Genomic DNA, 13,276 nt, shown 5'->3' with positions numbered 1-13,276 from the left:
TCTTGTGACATTGTGCTGTATTCACAGACAGGGTATAATCATCAGAGAATCTTCATCTAGGAACTGATGGAAACATCTAAAAACCCATAGCTCCACATTAGCTGGAGTTCAGGGAATCTGGCAGAAGATTGAGAGGAAAGATTACAGAAGCATAAGGGGGTCAAGGATTCAACAACAACAACAAAAAAAACCTATAGTATCAACTAAGCTAGGCTCACAGGGGCTCACAAAGTCTGAACAAACAATCCAAGAGTTTGCATACCTCTGACATCTGTTAAGGTTGTGTACATTAATGTTTTGGAGTGGGAACTAGGACTGTCTCTCACATTTTCTGCCTGATATTGGGACCCTTTTCCTCTTGCATTAATGCTTTTTTCCAGTCTTAATCTGATGAAAATTGCCTAGTCTTATTGCACCTTCATTTGCCATGTTTTGTTGATATTTCTAGGAGATTTGCTTTTTTATGAAGAGAAATGGAGAAGGACTTGATATTTTGATAGGGAGAGGAGTTACTGTGAGGAGAGAAGGCTAGAGAAACTCTAGTCTTGATGTAGTATATGAGAGAATAAAAATAAGTAAAACTTCAAAGAATTACTAAAATCAATTTATTTTATAAAGTAAAAATGCAGTTGATGTCACTCAAGCGGCAGGTCCCCTGCAGTCCAGACACCGCCCAGATATGAAGGGACACGGTCAACAGCTCCATGCACCCAAATTCCATGGGAGGGAGAGCTAAACTTTCAGAGGGGTAGACAAACCTGCGAAGCAAGAAGAGAATACACTTTGCCCATATTTCTGTCTCCAGAGGACAACATCTAATGCCATCTGTGACCCCGGTTCACGGGGGCCCCTGGAAAATGTAGGGCAGGCCCTTCTGGTTGCCGCACTCACGGAGAGTTCAAAAGCAGCCCCCTAGGAGAAACTTCATCCCCGGGACGAGAGGTAAGATGAACTTTACTGCTCCAAGTGACCTGCCTGGTGGACTCAGGACACTTGCCCACAGGAACAGCTGAAGACCAGTAGACAGGAAATAAATCAGTAGCCTTCCTCTGCACAAAAGAGAAACAAGCCGAGAAAGAAATTAGTGAAACAACACCCATAATAATAGTCCCAAATAATATAAAATACCTCAGTGTAACTTTAACCAAGAAAGTAAAAGATCTGTACAATAAGAACTTCAAGCCTCTAAAGAAAGAAATTGAAGAAGACCTCAGAAGATGGAAAGATCTTCCATTCTCATGGATTGGCAGGATTAATATAGTAAAAATGGCCATTTTACCAAAAGCAATCTACAGATTCAATGCAATCCCAGTCAAAATACCAATCCAATTCTTCAAAGAGTTAGACAGAACTATTTACAAATTCATCTGGAATAACAAAAATCCCAGGATAGCTAAAACTATCCTCAACAATAAAAGGACTTTTGGGGGAATCACTATCCCTGAACTCAAGCAGTGTTACAGAGCAATAGTGATAAAAACTGCATGATATTGGTACAGAGACAGAGAGATAGACCAATGGAACAGAATTGAAGACCCAGAAATGAACCCACACACCTATGATCACTTGATTTTTGACAAAGGAGCCAAAACCATCCAATGGAAAAAAGATAGAGTTTTCAGCAAGTGGTGCTGGTTCAACTGGAGGTCAACATGTAGCAGAAAGGAGATTGATCCATGCTTATCACCCTTTAAAAAGCTTAAGTCCAAGTGGATCAAGGACCTCCACATCAAACCAGATACATTCAAACTAATAAAAGAAAAAGTGGGGAAGCATCTCGAACACATGGGCACTGGAGAAAATTTCCTGAACAAAACACCAATGGCTTATGCTCTAAGATCAAGAATCGACAAATGGGATCTCATAAAACTGCAAAGCTTCTGTAAGGCAAAGGACACTGTTGTTAGGATAAAACGGCAACCAACAGATTTGGAAAAGATCTTTACCAATCCTACAGCAGATAGAGGGCTTATGTCCAAAATATACAAAGAACTCAAGAAGTTAGACTGCAGGGAGACAAATAACCCTATTAAAAAATGAGGTTCAGAGCTAAACAAAGAATTCACAGCTGAGGAATGCTGAATGTCTGACAAACACCTAAAGAAATGTTCAACATCTTTAGTCATAGGGGAAATGCAAATCAAGACAACCCTGAAATTTCACCTCACACCAGTGAGAATGGCTAATCAAAAACTCAGGTGACAGCAAATGCTGGCGAGGATGTGGGGAAAGAGGAACAGTCCTCAATTGTTGGTGGGATTGCAGACTAGTAAAACCATACTGGAAATCAGTCTGGATGATTCCAGAATGTTCCTCAGAAAACTGGACGTTGTACTACCTGAGGACCCAGCTATATCACTCTTGGGCATATACCCAAAATATGCCCCCAACATATAAAAACGACATATGCTTCACTGTGTTCATAGCATCCTTATTTATAATAGCCAAAAGCTGGAAAGAACCCAGATGCCCTTCAACAGAGGAATGGATACAGAAAATGTGGTACATCTACACAATGGAATATTACTCAGCTATCAAAAACAACAACTTTATTAAATTCATAGGCAAATGGATGGAACTGGAAAATATGATCCTTAGTGATGTAACCCAATCACAGAAAAACACACATGGTATGCACTCATTGATAAGTGGCTATTAGCCCAAATGCTTGAATTGCCCTAGATGCACAAAACACTTGAAACTCAAGGATGACCAAAATGCGAATGCTTCACTCTTTCTTTAAAAGGGGAAGAAGAATACCCTTGGCAGGGAATAGGAAGGCAAAGTTTAGAACAGAGGCAGAAGGAACACCCATTCAGAGCCTGCACAACATTTGGCCCATACATATACAGCCACTCAATTAGATAATAAGGATGAAGCAAAGAAGTGCATGACAACAGGAACCGGATGTAGATCTCTCCTGGGAGACACACCAGAATACAGCAAATACATAGCCGAATGCCAGCAGCAATCCACTGAACTGAGAATGGGACCCCAGTTGAAGGAATCTGAGAAAGGACTAGAAGAGCTTGAAGGGTCTTGAGACCCCATATGAACAACAATGCCAAGCAACCAGAGCTTTGAGAGACTAAGCCACTACCCAAAGACTATACATGGACTGACCCTGGGCTCCAATCTCATAGGTAGCAATGAATAGACTAGTAAAGGCACCAGTGGAAGGGGAAGCCCTTGATCCTGCCAAGACTGAACCCCCAGTGAACGTGATTGTTGGGGGGAGTGATACAGTTGTTTTATCAATGATTTCTAAGGCGTATTCTGCTCCTGAGATTCTCTCTTCTATCTCTTGTATTCTGCTGTGATGCTTGTATCTACGGCTCCGTGCCTCTTTCTTTGATTTTCTATATCCAGGGTTGTCTCCCATTGTGCTTTCTTTATTCTTCCTTTTTCCATTTTCAATTCTTTCACCTGTTTAATTGTATTTTCCTGTAATTTTTTCAGGGATTTTTTTGTTTCCTCTCTACGTACTTCTACTTGTTTACTTGTGTTTTCCTTCATTTCTCTAAGTTTTTTCCCATCTTTAATAAATTGGGTATTTCTTATTTACATTTCAAATGTTATTCCCTTTCTTGGTTTCCAGAGCAACATCCCCCTAACCCCTCCTCCCGAATCCACCCCCCATTAATGCTTTTCCCCCAAGAATCCCATTCACTGGGGGCTCCAGCCTTGTCAGGACCAAGGGCTTCCCCTTCCACTGGTGCACTTACTAGATTATTCATTGCTATCTATGCAATTGGAGCCCAGGGTCAGTTCACATATGGTAATGGCTTTGGGTAATGGCTTATTTCCTGGATGCTCTGGTTGGTTGGCATTTATTTTTTATATGGGAATCTCAAGACCCTTCAGTTCTTTCAGTCCTTTCTCTGATTCCTTTAACAGGGGCCCCATTCTCAGTTCAGTGGTTTGCTGCTGGCATGTGCCTATGTATTTGCTGTATTCTGGCTGTGTCTCTCAGCAGAGATCTACATCCGGTTCCTGTCAGCCTGCACTTCTTTGTTTAATCCATCTTATCTAGTTTCGTGGCTGTATATGTATGGGCCACATGTGGGGCAGGCTCTGAATGGGTGTTCCTTCATTCTCTGTTCTAATCTTTGCCTCCCTATCCCCTCCTAAGGTTATTCTTTTTCCCATTTTAAAGAAGGAATGAAGCATTCGCATTTTGTTCATCCTTCTTGAGTTTCATGTGTTCTGTGCATCTAGGGTAATTTGAGAATTTGGGGTAATATCCACTTATCAATGAGTGCATACCCTGTGTGTTTTTCTCTGATTGAGTAACCTCTCAGAGTCATATTTTCTAGTTCCTTCCATTTGCCTACGAATTTCATAAAGTCATTGTTTTTGATAGCTGAGTAGTATTCCACTATGTAGATGTAAGGTATTTTCTGTATGTATTCCTCTGTTGAAGGGCATCTTCGTTATTTTCAACTTCTGACTATTATAAAAAAAAGCTTCTATGAACATAGTGGAGCATGTGTCTTTTTTATATGTTGGAGCATCTTTTGGGTATATGTCCAAGAGAGTTATAGTTGGGTCCTCAGATAGTGCAATGTCCAATTTTCTGGCAAACCTCCAGACTGATTTCCAGAATGGTTGGGCCACTCTGAAATCTCCCAGGGAGTTCTTCATTTCTTCCTTAAAGTACTCCCTCATCATGATCAAATGTGATTTTAAATCTAGATCTTGCTTATTTTGTATGTTTGGATATTCATTGTTTGCTTTGGTGGGAGAATTGGGCTCTGATGATGCCATGTATTCATGATGTCTTGCCATGTTGGAACTCTTAGGTTCCTGCACTTGCCTCTTACCATCAGGTTGTCTCTGGTGTTACCTTGTTTTGCTATTTCTCACAGTGGCTTGACCATCTTATAGGCCTGTGTGTCAGGAGTGTTGTAGACCAGTTTTCCTGTTTTCTTTCAGCCAGTTATGGGAACAGAATGTGCTGCTTTCAAGCGTGTAGTCATTCTTTTCCACTTGCTTTCAGCTATCCCTGTGGGTGGGAACCAGAAGGCTCTGCCTCTACTTCTCCTTGGTCCCTGTGTGCTGGGCACCCAGATGGTGCTAGGCGATTTCCTCTAGAGTCAGAAATGTGGATAGAGTGTGGTCTCCTCTGGTTTCCTAGGTGTGTCTGCCCCTCTGAAGGCCTAGCTCTCCTTCCCATGGGATTTGGGTACAGAAGTTGTTTGACTGGGTCCATTCAGATCCGGGACCAATCTGGAACACAGGGCTCCTACAGCTTGACTGCCCCTATCTTCCTGTGCCCAGAGGCCCTATACAGTTTCCTCTTGGGCCAGGGATGTGGGCAAATGTGGCAGAAATGGCGGTCTCTCTTGCCCTGAAGTCTCAGGATTGCCCACACATCTGTGTGATGAGCACTCTCTCTCTCCCATGGGGTTTGGGAGCAGGGAGCGGTGTGCTGGGACCCAAAGGATTTTTTTTAATTACAGATGTTAATTAGCTTATACAAAGGGGGTTTTGATTGATTTTATATTCCAATTCCTGCTGTCTTCTCAGGAACCCCATAAACAGTCCCTTCTTTTATTCCCTTTCTTTCTCCTCTGAGAGGGTAGAAGCAACATGTGATATCCCCAACCCTGTCCCACCAAATTTCTTATGGGTTAGGGACTTTATCTCCCAATGAGGTCAGAAAAGAGAGTCCGATTAAGGGAATGGATTCCAAGACCGGTAGCACCTTTTTTTTTATTGGATATTTTTATTTACATTTTAAATGTTTTGCTTTTTCCTGGTTTCCTGTCCATAATCCCCCTACCCTATCCTCCCTCCCCCTTCTTTTATGAGGGTGTTGCTACCCCTAAACCCCCATCCTAACTGCTTCCCCACCGCGATATTCCCCTACATTCTGGGTTCCAGTCTTGGCAGGATCAAATGCTTCTCCTCCTATTTGTGCCCCAAAATGCCATCCTCTACTACATATGCAATTGGAGCCATGGGTCTGTCCATGTGTACTGACAGGTAGAACCTTTAGGGAAAGACCCCACTCCTATTATTGGAGGACCCAAATTAAGATTGAGGTAGTCAGATGCTGGGCACCTTGGTCTCCCCCATGTATGCTCTTTGTTGGTGTCTCAGGCCCAGAAAAACCCTCCAATTATGGAGTGACCCTCATTGCAGAACTATAAGATTCAGACATTTTATCTTGCAAATACTTTTCATTTTTCCCAAGCAGAGGTTTTTCTAATTATTCATTTGTTTAATGTAGGCTTATTTCAGCACTAAGTTCAAAATGGGTTGAGCTTCTAAAGGCCAGACATGTCCTGAGCTGCTTCAAAATATTACTTATTGATATCAAAAGTCTCACTCCTGTGTACAATTATTGTGTAAGTCTTTTCATTCTCTTCATTTAACAATGCAGGGTGTGTGATTTATCCTCTGAATACAGGTGCTTTGCCACATTTGTAGCCGAATGAAGACAGGGAAAGACTGCAATCTCCTGTTTTCATCTTGGTAGAAATGGGAACTGGTAGAGCTGTAGTGAACTGCCATCAAGGAGCTATCTGACTTTGAGAGGGATATTATAGTAGTATTATTTGCTGATGCATTAATCATTATTCCCAGGTAAACTAGAGCCTTTTATTCCTTAAGCTGAACTCTGTGAACACTGAAGATACTGGGAGAAGCTATTTCCTTTTTTTTTAACGAAATTAATTTTATTGAAAAATTCCATCAATGTTTTTACATTCACCCACAAAAATTATTGAATGTAGCAATATACTTTACTATATTCATTCTAATATTTACTAGTTCTGTTGTTTTTCCTACATTCTTAATGCTCTTCTCTTTTTATTATTTTTCCATGTGTTTGCAGATTTTCTTTCCCACTTCCTTTTAGTTGTGTTTAGTGTCTGTGAATTCATCCCTTCAAGTGAGAATGTCTTTTGATTTCAATGTTATTGAAGGAGGTCATGATTTGACAGCCATGTTGGTGAGACTTTAGAGTTGTAGCTTCTGCCATTACCATATGACACAATGTAACATCAGATTCCCTGTTCGATTCCTCTGAATCCTGCAGTCTTTATGTCCCTCCTCCACATTGTTTTCTGACCTTCAAATGCTGGAGTTGTTTCATAGTTGTATCTTTTGGGTTCTTTATCTTTTCATTTTGAGGGATTGTAGTTTCCTGAACAATGATATCAACAAACCAGACACTACCAGAGTTCCCAGGGACTAAATTACCAAGCAATGAGTCCACAAGGAGGGACCACAGGTAGACTCAAGATCGACCAGTCATAGAAGCAGGACCATGCTCATGAATATATAGATGAGGTTTTCCCAAGCTCTCAGGCCAAACCAATAGGAAATACCTTCTGTCAGACACTGTATTTAAGAATCGTGTTCAGAAGGATTAAGGTGTGCAGGAATCATTTCATCGCCTGAGAACTTCTGTCATAAGAGCCGTTTCATTGCCTCTTGGGGAAGATATCTGCATCCCCTACATCGCCACCAGAAGCTCTCCTACACCACTCACCTCTAGTCAGTCTCCTGCTGGCTCAGCCCTGTCCAAGCAATCAAAGCAGCAATGGTAGAAAGGAGCAACACCAGCAGTGGAGGCTGCAGAAGCAGTCCTCTCACCCTGCCTTAGTTCTGCCACCTCTTCTGAACCAAAGCATCTAACTGTGCCAGAGATCTCTGTGGAAAAGCCCCAGGGACTCAGTCCCACATTCCTGCCCTTCTCTCTCTCCCTCCCATTATTCTCTTCCTCCCAAGTCCCTTACCCTCTACCTCCCATGTTTATTTTGTTTCCCTTCTAAGAAGTACTAAAGCATAAACTTTGGTGTTCCTTCTTTGTAAGTTTCATATGCTCTGTGAATTGTATCTTGAGTATTCTGAGCTTCTGGGTTAATATCCACTTATCAGTTCCTACATGCCGTGTGTGTTCTTTGGGACTGGGTTACCTCACTCAGGATGATATTTTCTAGTTCCAACAATTTGCCTAAGAATTTCATGATGTAAACACACACACACACACACACACACACACACACGTATATATATGCGTGTATATTTTGTATATTTGAAGTAATTTTTTAATAGCTGTGTAGTATTCTATTGTGGAAATGTACCATATATTTTTGTATCCATTAACCTGTTGAAAGACGTCTGGAATCATTCCAGCTTCTGTCTATTATAAATGTGGCTCCTATGAAAATAGTAGAGCATGTGTCCTTGTCATATGTTGGAGTGTCATTTAGGTATATGACCAGAAGTGGTATAGCTGTGTCCTCAGGTAGTATTATGCATAATTTTTAGCAATCACCAGACTGATTTCAAGACTGGTGGTCTGAAAATCACACTAACAATGGAGGATTTTTCTTCATTTTCCATATCCTTGCCAGTGTCTTATTTCACCTTAGGTTTTTTTTGTTTGTTTGTTTTGTTTTGTTTTGTTTTTTATCTTAGCTATTCGCATTGGTCTGAGTTGGAATATCAGGGTTGTTATGATTCCCATTTCTCTTATGACTAAGGATATTGAACATCTCTTTAGATGCTTCACAGCGATTAGGTATTCTTCAGTTGAGAATTCTTTGTTTAGCTCTGTAACCCGTTTTTAAATAGGATTATTTGATTCTCTGGAGTCTAGCTTGAGATATTTTTATATATTAAGTATCAGCCCTCTATCGGACATAGTATTGGTAAAGATCTTTTCCCAATCTGTTGGTTGCCATTTTGTTTACAGTTTCCTTTTCCTCGCAGAAGTTGTGCAATTTTATGAGGTTCCATTTGTTGATTGTTGATCTTAGAGCACAAGACATTGGTGTTTGATTCAGGATTTTTTTCCCTAGTGCCCATGTATTTGAGGCTCTTCCCCACTTTTTCTTGTGATAGTTTAGAGAATTTGATTTATGTAGAAGTCCTTGATGCACTGGGATTTAAGCTTTGTACAAGGTGATAAGAATGGATGAATTGGAATTCTTCTACATGCAGACCACCACATACATTAGCACCATTTGTTGAATATGCCCTCTTTTTTTTTTTTTTTGGTTCTTTTTTTTTTTTCGGAGCTGGGGACCGAACCCAGGGCCTTGCGCTTCCTAGGTAAGCGCTCTACCACTGAGCTAAATCCCCAGCCCCTCTTTTTTTTTTCAACAGGATGGTTTTAGGATCTTTGGCAAAGGTCAAGTGACCATACCTGTATGGGTTCATTTCTAGGTCTTCAATTCTATTCCACTGATCTACCTGACTGTGTCTGAACCAATACCATACAGATATTAATCACTATTGCTCTGTAATACATCTTGAGGTCAGGGAAAGTGATTCCTCCACTTGCTCTTTTATTGTTGAGAATAAGTTTTGCTATCCTGGGTTTTTCTTTTATTCCAGATGAATTTTCAAATTGCATTTTATATCTTTGTGAAGAAATGAGTTAGAATTTTGATGGGGATTGCATTGAATCTGTACATTGCTTGAGCAAGATGGCCAACTTTACAATATTAATCCTGCCAATCCACGAACATGGAAAATCTTTCCATTATCTGAACTTTTCTTTGGTTTCTTTCTTCAGAGATGTGAATTTCTTGTCATAATGATCTTTCAGTTTCTTGTTTAGCATCAAGGTGTTTTATATTATTTGCGACTAATTTCTTAGGCTGTTTATCTTTTGCGTAGCAGAAGGCTACTGATTTGTTTGAGTTAATTTTATATTCAGCCACATTGCTGTAGATGTTTACCAGGTTTATTAGTTCTCCACTGCATTTTTTTGGCTCATTTGTGTATACTATCATATCAGCTGTAAACAGTGTATTTTGACTTAATCTTTTCCAATTTCTATCACTTTCCCATTTGTTGTCTAATTGCCCTTACTAGGTGTTTGAGTACTTTATTGAATAGGTCAGGATAGAGGAGGCAGCCTGTCTTCTCCTTTAATAAGATTGCTTCAAGTTACTGTCCGTTTAGTTTGATGATGACTACTGCTTTGCTGAGTATTGCTTTTACTGTGTTTAGGTATGAGCCTTGAATTCCTAATCTTTTCAAGACTTTTACCATGAAGGAGTGTTGAATTTTGTCAAATCCTTTCTCGGCATCTAATGAAATGATCATGTGATTATTTCCTTTGAGTTTGTTTATATAGTGGATGACATTGATGGATTTCCATATATTGAAACATTCCTGCACTCCTGGGATGAAGCCTAATAGATCATGATGCATAATCATTTTGGTGTGTTCTTGGATCCTGATTGCCAGGATTTCATTGAGTATTTTTGCAACTGTATTCACAAGGGAAATTGGTCCAATGTTCTCTTTTTGTATTGGGTCTTTGTGTGGTTTAGGTGCAAGCATAACTGCCGCTTCCTAGAACAAAAGAAGCAACAGAATCATGGCAAAAATCTTTGGAGAGTTTAGACCCTAGAGTTATATCCACAGCATTTGCTCAGAGTGGAAGTGTATGGGATGCATTTACTCAGGATTAGGACTTGTACCTGAGCATCCTGTGACCTGACCCAAGTGCCTTTTAACTCCCTCTCCACCAATTCTTCTCCAGCTGGACTAGGTTATTATATAAAATTTCTCCTGCTCATTAATATGCAAATTACCTGAGTCTACAGCAGTAAACACAGGGAAGTCACACACTGAAAACAACCTGTGATCAGTGTCTTCTCCACAATCCCTGAACACCCTGACTCTAACCATCGAATGGAGCTTGGTCTTTCCCTTTCTCCTATCCATAACTGCTGGTAAGGGGCTCACAATTTCCAAATTTGAAGAAGAGACAGGGTCTGAGGTGACAATGATTTCCACTCTGCCTTTCTCTGAACAGGTGTTCACTCTGAGGTAAAGCTGCAGCAGTCTGGAGATGAGCTGGAAAGAACTGGGGATTCAGTGAAGATGTCCTACAAGGCTTCTGGGTACACTTTCACTGACTATGCTATGCACTGGGTAAAGCAGAAGCCTGGACAGGACCTGGAATGGATTGGAGCTATTATTCCTCTAATTGATATTATTGACTATAATCAGAAGTTTAAGGGCAAGGCGACAGTGACTGCAGACAAATCCTCCAACACGGCCTACATGGAACTCAGCAGATTGACATCTGAGGACTCTGCGGCCTATTACTGTTCAAGACACAGTGTTCTAACCACATCCTGTCAAAAACTGAAGGAGCAGCAACCTTCCATGGGACTGAGATGAGATAAAAGACTAATCTTTAGACATGCTCAGGGACAGTAATGTTGAATGTCCATTTATTGTCTCCTCCTCATAGACCTATAGTGCCCTTGTCATCTTTATAATGCTGCTTGGCTAACCCTATAATTCACCATAACTTGTGAATCACTTCATCAGTTACCACTTCTATTGGCATGTTTCCTACTCAATTAAACAATAAAAAGTGAAAAGTGTGGTGATACATGTTAAAAATATCACTGGATCCTGAGAGAACTGGATTTGTAATCATTAAAGATAATGTATAATAAAAAGTAGACCTATAAAATCTAACATAGGCAAGCAAACCCTCTTTCATAGTCACAGTGACCTCAGGTGTGTTGTTATCTCTTGCTGTGTGTTCCAGAAGAATTCTAGTCTCTTAGAATGTAAGGAATATTTATCAGAATGCAGAGGCATGCAAATTTAATTCCTGTACAATGCTCAAAATATCATTAAATCACTTTTAATTGAACTCCTTTATCAACACAATGTATGTATCTGTTGACTGAGGGAGGTTCTTGATTATACATAAATGTTTGATTTCATATTCACTTCATTTCTAGTCTCAGAAATCATTCCTACAAGCCACTATCCTCTATAGAGCATGGACCTATACTGATACAGCATCCATTGCATACTTGTTGCCCAGCTTTGTCCTATGCAGTATTTGTGAACTTGTGTGTGTCTCTATCCACATAGGTTTCTTGTGCTGTATATTGGTAATTTTTTCTTCTGTTGGTTTTGTCCTATTTCCATTTGTTTGCATTTCCTTTATCACATTTTGATTCTGTATGTTTTCTAATTTTATGAACAGAGTAGAGCTGGGAGAAGATTGAGAAGGTATTGGGGAATGGAAACCAGTAATCAGAATATATTGCACAAAGCAATCTATTTTCAATAAGTTATAGGAAAAAGAATTGTAAAGCATTAATAAAGAAAATTTTCTGATAGATACCTGTTGTGTAAATCTCCTACATGCTCAAAATCTCATGTCTTTGTTTACATCTTTAAAGTGTATATAAAAAAGGCAGGACTGAAATATTTAACATGAGGCATCTATAAAAACTGTAATGTTTAGTTATAATAAAATACATAAGTAAAATGTTTGGCTTTTAGCCTATCTTAGCCTCCCTCTCCCTCTCCCTCTCCCTGACCCCCCACCTCTCTCTTCATTGCTCACTCTCTCTCTTACTCTCTTTCTCTGTTTGTGTGTATGTGAGTGTGTTTGTGTGTGCATGTGTATATAGTTTAAGTTTGATGTTTTCTATTTTTAATCTCTAAGAGCACAGAATAATTTCTCCTAGGAAAGCTTTTATTTCTTGAGGTCATCACTGCAGGTGTCATAGAGGGAAGCAAATCATGTGAAGATAAGAATGAGAATGTGGTGCTGATTGCCTTGTGAACCTGGATTGAAATTTGAGAAGTCTGAGCACAGACTGTTCATTGTAGATATATTTCAATAGAGTAATAGACGTTGGAAAAGGGTCTGTAGGCATCACCAGTTTACATAGTCATTCTAAATCCAGTTGAACAGTAAAGTTTAAGGTATGGCCATATAGAAACTCTTTATGAAGTTCTTGTGACTATGAGTGTAGTTCTCCTGCTAAATTCTAGAATCTAGTGTAGACTCTGACCAACAGCATACAGCTCAGCAGGCCATAAACTACAAGTGACACCTCCCTTAGGATGGGTAATAGTCTAATGATGGAAATGTCTGGGTAATTAGGATGAGTTCTGTCCCCACAGATAACAAAACAAAACAAAAATAATACAAAGCAAAACACCAGTTTGTCGAGTACCTCGACTCTCAGCTTTCTGAATGGAGTGCAGATATTTGATTTTTTTTCCCCTTCCGTGAGGAGCCATCTTTTTTTTTTTTTTTAAATTAACTTGAGTATTTCTTATATACATTTCGAGTGTTATTCCCTTTCCCGGTTTCCGGGCAAACATCCCCCCTCCCCCCTCCCCTTCTCTATGGGTGTTCCCCTCCCCATCCTCCCCCCATTGCCGCTCTCCCCCCAACAATCTAGTTCACTGGGGGTTCAGTCTTAGCAGGACCCAGGGCTTCCCCTTCCAATGGTGCTCTTACTAGGATATTCAT

The 13,276-nt window shown here is 40.1% G+C and overlaps 1 pseudogene; it reads left to right on the top strand.

The window, feature by feature from the left end:
- Positions 1-11,160, top strand: part of Ighv-ps3 (immunoglobulin heavy chain variable region, pseudogene 3) — a 45,890-nt pseudogene extending 34,730 nt beyond the window's left edge.
- The last annotated feature ends 2,116 nt before the right edge of the window (positions 11,161-13,276 follow it).

The sequence above is a fragment of the Rattus norvegicus genome, chromosome 6, assembly GCF_021556685.1.
Source record: "Rattus norvegicus strain SHRSP/BbbUtx chromosome 6, alternate assembly SHRSP_T2T, whole genome shotgun sequence".
Taxonomy (NCBI): Eukaryota; Metazoa; Chordata; class Mammalia; order Rodentia; family Muridae; genus Rattus; species Rattus norvegicus.
This window is presented reverse-complemented; position numbering and strand designations above follow the sequence as displayed.